This window comes from Phascolarctos cinereus, unplaced genomic scaffold (genome assembly GCF_003287225.1).
Source record: "Phascolarctos cinereus isolate Bilbo 61053 unplaced genomic scaffold, phaCin_HiC Scaffold_4;HRSCAF=312, whole genome shotgun sequence".
NCBI classification, from domain to species: Eukaryota; Metazoa; Chordata; class Mammalia; order Diprotodontia; family Phascolarctidae; genus Phascolarctos; species Phascolarctos cinereus.
The window spans coordinates 85,604,544-85,614,858 of NW_027555847.1; positions in this window are offsets into that span (position 1 = coordinate 85,604,544).

Sequence of the window (10,315 nt, forward strand, 5' to 3'; positions counted from 1 at the left end):
GGGGGGGAGATGAGAAGAGAGAGAAGGAAAGGGGAGTAGAGAGGTGAGGGAAGGAGAGAGTTTGGGAGGAGAGGAAAGGGGAGAGAAGGTATGGGGAGGGAGAGGGGAAAGGGGGGAGGGGATGGGAAGAAAGGGGAGGGAAGCATAGCATTGTTACCATCAGATTGTATTGTTGTGCAGGATACCCTCTTGCCTCTCTGAACAGCTGCACAGCATTTCAGGGTACAAACAAAACCCAAGATGACACCTGATAGCCATTTAACAAATGCTTGGTGATTGATAAATTGATTTCTGAGATGAACCTCTTGGCACGTGCGAATACTGTCATGCCCCTGCGAATACTGTCATGCCCCTGCTCTGCTAGTCCCCTGTGAGCCCAGCCCCTGCCCAGCCCTCCGAGGGTAGCAGCATGAGGGAAGCAGAGGCCTTAGAGGCTTGAGGCCTGAGTATCCAGGACAGCGCTCTTGTCTGGGCTCTCCAACCCAGCAATGAAGGTGACTCTGCTAGAGGGCCCTTCGAGTCAGGCAGGAAATCAAACATACAAGAGGAAGGCAGCCTCGTGCGATAAAAAGCACCATAAACTCAGAGTCAAGAGATCTCGGTTCTAATTCTAACATTTACAAGATGTGTCACTTTCTGGGCCTCAGTTTACTCTTCTGTAAAATGTGAACAGCGATATTTACCAGTCAGTGCATTCCCTCTGTCCTCAGGTTCTTCTCCCTTTATGGTTGGAATCATCTGGCTCCAGGGAGTAAGGAAGAAACACTGGGTTAAACCTCCTATTTCTTCCTTGCCCTCTGGTCTGATTCCAGATCATAGACAGGCCCAGGCCTGGGAGCAACATTTACCGCCCCCTGCCATGATCTGGACCGGTGACCCTCAGCCTGAACCACTGATCCATTGGGTACAAATGCGACATAAAATCCCAGAAAGTCAGAGGTGGGAGGGATCTGAGAAATAACTTAACCCAACCTCCTCATTTTGCAGGTAAAGAAACAGACTCAGAGGGGGAAGGGACCTACATGTGGTCACACAAGTCAAGGTTAGTGGTAGAATTAGGATCCTTGTTGTTCAGTCGTTTTCAGTCATGTCAGACTCTTTGTGACCCTAGTTGGGGTTTTCTTGGCAGAGATACTGGAGTGGTTTGCCATTTTACAGATGAGGAAACTGAGGCAAACAGAGTTACGTGACTTGCCCAGGGTCACACAGCTAGTAAGTAGAACTAGGGTCCAATTTCCTGATTTCCAGTCCAAGGGTTCTTTTTATGACACTAGACATTCCAGTGTGATGGGGGGAAGAAGCATGATTCCATTCTCTATCCCCACCCCCACCCCCACATCAGCTCTTCTTCCCTCATCAATACCCCTCTTTGGTTCCTGTTGCGTAACTGGAAAACAGAGGGGAAGGGAGGAAAGAGAAGAGAGGAGACTTTTGGAGGAGAAGGAAGGGAGAGAAGTGGAGAGAGAAGGAGAGAAGGAGAGGAAGAGGGTAGGGAAAGGGGAAAGGAGTTAAGAAACCCTGGATTCGCATCCCTTCTGATACTAGCTGTGTGACCCTGGGTAAGTCATGTTACCTGTCTAGGCCTCAATTTTCTCATCTGTAGCATGGGCATAGTTATACCGGTATTGCCTAACTCAGAAGGTTGGTGTGAGAACCAAATGCTTTAAAGCACTTTACAAACTTTAAAATTCTTTATAAATGCCAGCTCATACCATTGAACACATCACCACCAGCATCAGGTCCAGAGCTGCATCACCCACTCTGGGAAGCCCTCCAGAACTAATCAGAAGAGAAGAGAGGTAAGACCCATCACCCAGTTGTAATATGGCTCTCAGGCTGCCATGCTGCCTCCAGAATGCTGAGGTCGGCCAGAGCAATCTTCTATAGTCACGTGATCAGAGAATTTAGAGCAGGAAAGAACCTCAGAAGTCAATTAATCAAATGCCCCATTTCATCCATGGGAATGCTAAAACCCAATGACTTGGGCAATGACTTGCCCAAGGTCACACAGGCTTCAAGAGGCAAAACCAGGACTGGAGCCCAGAAGTCCGGATTCCAATTCTGTGGTTCTGTCCATGAGATCATGATGCCAGCACTTAGGTGGACTTGTCATCACGAAGATCTGCCTCCATTCAAATCCTGCCTCAGAGACTTACTAGCTGTGCGTCTCTGGACAATTTATTTAACCTCTTCGAGACTGAGGTTGCTCATCTGTAAAATCAAGGTGCCACACTTGATGGACTCTGAGCTGCCTTCTACCTTCCAAAATGGACCTAGGACCTCTCTTGTCTCCCCATAATTAGCCACACACCCCCATGCGGGACATCTCTGGTTAAAGGGGATCTCGAAGCTCCAGGGAAGGGGAAGGGTCTCCGTCTAGGCTGCCCCCACTCGTGCCCACATGGGCCGGCCTCGTGTGGTGTGGGAATCTCTGAAGAGGTGACTAGCTCCTCCTGGGCTATGAGTGCGTAATTACTTCCCCATTGCCGTCTGGCGCCCGAGGCTATTGGGATGGCGTATTGGGTAATGACAGGATAATTGTTTGTTTCATTGATCGTTATAAACCCTTCTGCGCCCCAGTGTGATGGATGGCGGGAGATTCATTGCTGGTGCTTCTCTTCGTCCTCTCGGGCCTGTCACCAGGGCAGCTGAGGAGTGCCAGATGCTACAGAATCCAGTGAATACTGCCCCCCTCGTGCTGCCCCCTCCCTATGCCTTCTCTATGTGTCACTGGCAGGACAGTACCACTGAGTAAAAATGTTCTAGGCCAGGACTCGGGGAACCTGAACTCTTGTCCAGATCCAGCATGGACTGGCTGTATGGCCCTGGGCAAGGCGCTTCTCCTTTGCAGGCCTCGGCTCCCTCCTCTGTAAAATGGGGCCAATCATACAATATTACAGCTGGTGGACACTTTAGAGATCATCCAGTCCCACCCCATCATTTTACAGAGAAGAAAACGAGGCCCAGAAGTGAAGTGACTCTCCTAAGGTCACCCAAGTAGAAGATAGCAGAGTCAGGCTTTTAGCTTGTGACTCCTAACTCAGGACTTCTCTTAATATTCCCTGTCCTGTTTGACCTACATCCCTAAGGTTCATGGGAGGGACCACCTCTCAGAGCGGCTTAAACAGCTGGCTTTGGAGTCATTATAACTTGGGTTCAAGGCATGATGACACCTGGCAAGTCAACCTCTCAGTTGCCAAGGCAACTCTTTTAAAACCATAAATTGAAGATCATTGGGAGTGCACTGGCGGAGGGACTTTTCTCATCAGGAAGCTCCTGATTCCAAGCTATCATTTCTAATAAATGTCACCTCTATGTCTCAGTTTCTTCATCCATAAAATGGAGACAGTATTTGTATTCTCTGATTCATTAGGTTGTGATGAAGAAAGTGCTTTGAAAACCTTAAAGTGATATATAATGCGTTATTTTCAATGAAGGACCCTGCGCTGGTAATGTTACTGGTTTATCATCATCATCATCATCTATCAGTATTTCTCCACCTGCTCTGGACTTCATCATCAAATTGAGCAGAGAATGATAGAGAGAACTGGGCAGGGTAAAAACAAAAACCTAGAATGGATGGGAATTCAGAGGTGTGGCCCCAGTGAGGCGGTCTGGAAAGCCTGTTACAGCCTTTATTGGGGTCAGGCTAGAAGCCATGGCCTGCTTAACCACCCCCTTGCAGCCCAGATCCTGAGTCCCTGAGATACATGAGGCCACCTGGGATGGGCTGGCCAGAGTGGGAGCTGTCCAGCATGGCTTCAGAGAAGAAAAAGCTCTCCAGTTGTTCGATTCATTTTTTCAAGCAAGCATCACCCTCCACCACCCCCCTCCCCTTCTCACACACATACTATTATCCAAACAGATTCCCTTTACATGAAAAAAAAGAAGCTATTTTTGGTTCTAGTGGTATAATCTACATGTATAATAAACTCCCCTCCCTGCGTCTTCAGTCCTATCCTTCTAAGAGCCTTCCCACTCCTGGGAGCCCCACAGCCCTCATCCAGAAAATCACAGGCAAGAGGAATATTGTGTCAGAGCTTCTCAGAGGCTTCGAACAGCGGTATAGTTGGGGCTAGACCTCCCTCAGGGAGTCATGGTCACATGGTCAGGTGGGTAGCTTTGAGGAGGTACCTTCATCCTGGGTTCCCTTTCTTGGGGTCAAGGAACAGCTTGAGCCTGAACTTCTGAGTCCCTAGACTGGTCCCCTCAGAAGGAGAAAATTTTCCATGTCTAAACTTATGAATGTCCAGGGGCTGAAAGGAGGGGTCAAGAAATAGTCCCAGAGATGCAGAGGAACTTCTCTACCATCCAGCTTTTGAACTCCTGAAATGCTCCCTCTGACAACAGTGTCAAACCACAGTCCTTCCATTTGCCTGGGCTCTGAACTGTGTGATTGGCAGTGGGGGTGAGCTAGAGAGAATCATCCACATTCTTACCTGGTACCCCTAAGTACCATAGGAATGTTTTGGGAAATGACTTTTCAGGATCAAGGCTCATTTGGGGGTTGTTTAGGGATCCTTCTGGGACTAGGGTTAGGGCTGAGTTTATGACCAGAGGTAGGGCCCAGTTGGTGACCAGGATTGGAGATCAGTCTGAGGCCAAGGTCAAAGGTCAATCTGAGACCAAACTCTAGTCTGCAACAAAGATTAGACCTCAGTCTATGATTGGGGTTGAAAGTCAGTCTGTGGACAAGGAGCGAAGGGAGGATCCAGCCAAGAACCTTGACCTCACTAGCCAGCCAGTGTTAACCACTAAATTAAACTCCCTCAAATTAAGTGGTGTGTGGATGGCAGCATCTCTATGAGTGTGGGAAGCTCTCCTCTGCCCCCGTCTGCACCCTCCTCAGCCTTCACACCCAGAGCACACGTCTGGAACTCTTGGAACAGTCCCAGCCATGTATGCCCATGTCCCCACCCACTTGGCCAGGGAAGCTCATGCTCTGGAAAGGTTCCTCCGACGTCTGGCTCAGACGTCGCTTCCCGAATGCACGAAGCCCTACCAGATGCAGAAGAAACAGTCTGGCACGATTGCATTAATTTTCATGAACCCAGCAAGCCCTTGAAAAATCATGCAAACAGCAGCATAATGAAGGTCTGGAAGGGGCCAGCTTGCCCTCCTCCCTCTTTCCTCCCTCCCTTGATGGAAAATCTGCATTCCCATCCTAGGAGAAAGGAGAATTCAGCTCAGTAGGCAGACAGGCATGCCTGGGGAGAGGAGAGACAAAAGATCTAACTTACATTTCCTCCTCCAAAGAAGGGGCCCAAATCTGATCATTCGATGCCCAAATAGACACACCTGTTCCAAGCTGAGTCCCCAGCACTGGGTATGGACAACAATGAGCCATCCACACTCTCCTACCAAGACCCCTCATGGCCAAGGTCTTAATGTGATGTGACTGTGTGTGAGGATCCTTGGCTATTCTGGGCGTTATTTTACAACCCACAGAAGTATCAAGCCCACAAGCTGGTCATATCAGTTCCTTATTCTAACATATGTTCTTAGCTTACAGATTGATTGTAGCTTGCTGACCCCATCCCTAGATTAATGCATTCAAATATCTAGGAAGAATGTAACTTGGTTTTGCTTTTTCTGTTTCCAGCACTTAGCATAGTGCTTGGCAAATAGTAAGCACTTAATAAATGCTTATCATTGATATTGCTCTGAAGGGTAAGGAGGGAGGTGATTATAGGCAGAGGGAATGATGGGAGATACATTCAAGGACATGCTAACTGAGCAGAAGAGCAGGCTGATGCAAGGAAGGGAGGCAGGAGGAAAGGTTGGATAGGGAGGTGCTTTGGGAGAAGAACTTACCTAGATGGGAACCTTCTTTTCTCTGGGGAGAAATCTGCCCTCCTTTGATCCTGGGCAGAAGCCAGGTTGGGAGGTGAGCAAGGGAGTCTCTTGCTGCTTGGGGAATTCCCTTTTTAATCAAAGGGACATGAAGCCCCAGATGTGGTTTGTCCCTCATAGGAGAGCAGCCATTCCATCCCTAGCGAAGGTCCTGTTCTCCAAAGCCAAATGAGACAGAAATGCAGCTCCAACTTTACAGCCCTTAGAATATTAGCATTTGGAAGGAAAATCCCCACTTTACAGAATCCTGCCCATCCCTCATGGCCCAGTTCAAATGCAGTCTCCTCCAGGACTTCTTCACTGACTTTCTCAGTCAGATACAATACCTTCTTCCTCTGAAGCCTCAGGAGACATTCATAGAATCTCAGAGGTGGAAGAGACTTCCAAGGCCTTCTGGTCCTATCTATATCACATCTATATCTGACCAAGAACCAAATGACAAAATGGTCATTCAGCCTTTGTATATGAAGACCTCTAATATGAGGGTGAGGAGGGCAGAACTCACCACTTTCTAAGGCCACCTTTAGGAACCCTTCTAGCACTGACATTCTGTGTCTTATGCTCTAAAGTCCCTTCCACCACTGGCTTTCCACATCATTTTCAAGACAGTAAATTGGCATAATGGATGCTGGGCCCAGGATAAGGAAGAACTGAGTTCAAATCCAGCCTCAGACACTTCCTAGCTATGTGACACTGGGCAAGTCACTTCACTTCTGTCTGCCTCAGTTTCCTCTCCTGGAAAATGGGGATAATAACAGTATTTACTTCCAAGGGGTGTTGTTAGTGTCAGATAAGATAATTTTTGTAAAGTGGTTAGCACAGAGTAGGTGCTGTATACATGCCTATTCCCTTACCCATGTTCTAAGGTCCCCTCCAGCTCTGACATTTTGTGTCATTCTCTAGGAAGGAAGGAAGGGAGGAAGGAAGGAAGGAAGGAAGGAAGGAAGGAAGGAAGGAAGGAAGGAAGGAAGGAAGGAAGGAAAGGAACAAGGACTTATTAAGCACCTACTATGTGTTAGGCACTGAGCTAAGCACTTTATCAATATTATTTCATTTGATCCTTACAATAACCCTGGGAAGGAGGTGCTATTATTATCCCCATTTTACAGTTGAGAAAAACTGAAGCAGATAGAAGTTAGGTGACTTGCTTAGGGTCACACAGATAGTAAGTATCTGGGGCAGGATTTAAACTCAGGTTTCCTGACTCCAGCACCAGGGCTCTATCCACTTTACTACCAATCAGCAAGTATTTACTAAGTACCTGCTTTGTGCTAAATACTATGTTAATCCATAGATATACAGAGGCAGAAATGAAACAATTCCTACTGCCAAGGAAATTACATTCCATTGGTACAACATGCACATTTATAAATATATGGAAATTTTTAAAAGGTAATTTTTTTTCAAGGAGGAGAAGGTGGGGGTGGGAGGTAGATCACAAAAGGCTTCATAGAGAAAGTGGCCTTTGGGCTGAGTTTTGAAGGCAAAGAAGGGATTATACAAGATGGGAGGGAGATCATTCCAGGCCTGGAAGACAGCCTATTAAAAGGCAAAGAGATAGAAAATGGAGTACTGTACGCACAGAACAGCAATAAGGCTGGACTGCATGAAAGGGAGTCGTATCTAATAAAGTCCGAAAGGTAAGTTGAATCTGGATTGTGAAGGGCTTTAAATACCAAATAAAAAGGAGTTTGTGTATGGCCCTGGAGGTAATAGGGAGCCATTGGAATTTATCGAGCTGGGGTATGACTCGGTCAGATCAGTGCTTTAGGAAAATTGTTTTGGCAGCTTTTGGGAGGATGGGTTAAAGAGGGGATGCTTGAGGCAAGGATACCAAGTAGACTGTTGCAATAGTCCAGGTGAAAGGTGACAAGGGTTCGAACTAGGATGGTGGGCACATGAACAAAGCAAAGGAAACAAGCGTCAGAAGTGTCCAAGAGGCAGAGTAGACAAGCTTGGGGTGGGAGAGAGTGAGGAAGTGAAGGTGACTCCAAGGTCACCTTCCTGGGCTTCTGGTGGTACCCTCAACAGAAGCAGGGGCATTCAGAAGAGGAGTTCTAGCTTCTAAACTCTCTTCCTGATTTAACAGTCTAGGTTCTAGGCACTGAGGTCTCTCCCAGCTCTGCTGAATATTCCACGTTTCAAAGTCCCTATCAGTCCAACATTTTAGGAATCTAAGAATTCTGTGACAAGCATCAAACATACTCAGCACCTCCTCTCCTCTTTTCTCCTTCACACTGATTTTCCTGAGGCACCCTGGGAAAGACAGAAGCCTTGGTCACAAGGCATACCTATGTGTGTGCTGCACAGAAACAGCTAGGCCTTATCTTATTAATTACTCCAGCTGGGATCCTATCAGCTGCTAATCAGCCAGGATGTTCCTGTCTCCCTAGAACTAGCAAGGCTCAAATGGGCCAGGCCCTACTTGGGAGGAAAGAGAGAAGGCTGGGGACCAGCTGATCAAGTCACAATGATTTGCTTTATTTAATGACCCCCTCACATATCACATGTATTTCTTCCCTCTCCAATGGGGAAGAAGAGGGAGAAATTATTGGTTTTTCCTTCACAATATCCTTTCCATGATTCCCAGCTTGTCAGTGACAGGAGGGGTCTCTCTGAGGACTTGGTAAGAGCACCCACCCAGGGATGAATAGCCCTTTCTGCTGAAAGTCAATGGGAGAATGTTTAAGCATTGACACCACTTCACAGAAATGAGATAGCATAATGAAAGGGGTTTCAGATGAGAGATGCTGTGGAAGGAAAACTCCTTTCTGAAGCATCTCATAGCACTTTGCATGGACCATGCCTTTGAACTTACCTTACTTTCCTTTAAACCTTTATTTTTCCTTTCTTCCTCAACTTCCACCTTTAACATTATATTGAAGGCTTCTTGAGAGTGTGGTCTTTGTAATATGTATCTGTATATGCCCAGTTCTAAGCACAACAGTAAAATTTATCGAATGAATTAAATCGAATTAAAATTTATCGAGTGAATGAGTACATAAATTCTAATCTCAATTCTGCCACTAATTTATTGAGTGACCTTGGCCAGAGGCCATGTTATAGTGGAGAAGCAGCATGGGAAAAGGAACAGACCCCAGATTTGCAATCAGAAGACCTGGGTTTGAATCTAAGCTCTGCCTCTTAGAGCACCTAGGTGATGCTGTAGATAGAGCACTGGGCCTGGAGTCAGAAATACATGAGTACAAATCTGGTCTCAGATACCTACTAGCTGTATTACCCTGGATAAGTCACTTAACCTCTGTCTCCCTCAGTTTCCTCAACTGTGAAATGAAGATACTAATAGCACCTACCTCCCAGGGTGGTTGTGAGGATCAAATGAGATCATATTTGTAAAGTGCTTAACCCAGTGTCTACCACATAGTAGGCACTTAATAAATGCTTGTTTCCTTCCTGCCTGCCCTCCTCCCTCCCTCCCTTCCTTTCTTCCTTTCTTTCCTTCCTTCCTTTCTCCCTCCCTTCCTTCCTTTCTTCTGTCTTCTCTTCCTTCCTTCCTATCTTTCTCTCTCTTTCTTTCTTTCTTTTCTTTCTTTCTTTCTTTCTTTCTTTCTTTCTTTCTTTCTTTCTTTCTTTCTTTTTCTTTCTTTCTTTCTTCCTTCCTCCTTTCCTCCCTCCCTCCCTCCCTCCCTCCTTCCCTCCCTTCCTTCCCTCCTTCCTTTTTTCCTATCTATATGACCTTGGGCAAGTCACTTCCCTGGTTAGGGAATGTCTCCACATTTATGAAATGAAGGAGGTTAGACTAGGTCTCTGAGATCTCTTCTAACTCTGATCTGGTCTAGAGGGAGAAGGAGGCCAGAAAATCATGTTTCTATCAGCAGTGGATGAGGTCAGTTCCCCTTTTCCATGATGCCAGGTCACTGGAGGACTTCCTGGGAGAAGTAACAAAAAGCATTCTAGGGAATTTGTTGTCTAGATTTTATGTCAACTATGCCCATAGCTTCAGGCAGGTCTAGGGGACCAGGAAGGTACAACTGGAGCTCATGGTCTGGTCAGTGATGCTCCTGGCCTTCCCAAGACAGTTCACTTGTCTGGCATGCACGTGCTATACTATGAGGATCAAATGAGTTAACATCTGTAAACCTCTGCAAACCTTAAAGTGCTATAGTAATGCTAGCTGTTATTGTTTGGGGGCATAGGTGGAGTGGATAGAGCAGCACTGGGCCTGGAGTCAGGAATTCCTGAGTTCAAATCTGACCTCAGATACTTACTAGCTGTGTGAGCCTGGGCAAGTCACTTCACCCTGTTTGCCTCAGTTTCCTCATCTGTAAAATGAGCTGGAGAAGGAAATGACAAACCACCCCTGTGCCTTTGCCAAGAAAACCCCAAATGGGATCAGAGAGAGTTTGAAACAACCGAACAACAAATTATTGTTTTTGTGGTTATTATTATGATTGTCATCCATGGCTTTTGACGTCCAATCTAGTACTCTATCCAATTACTG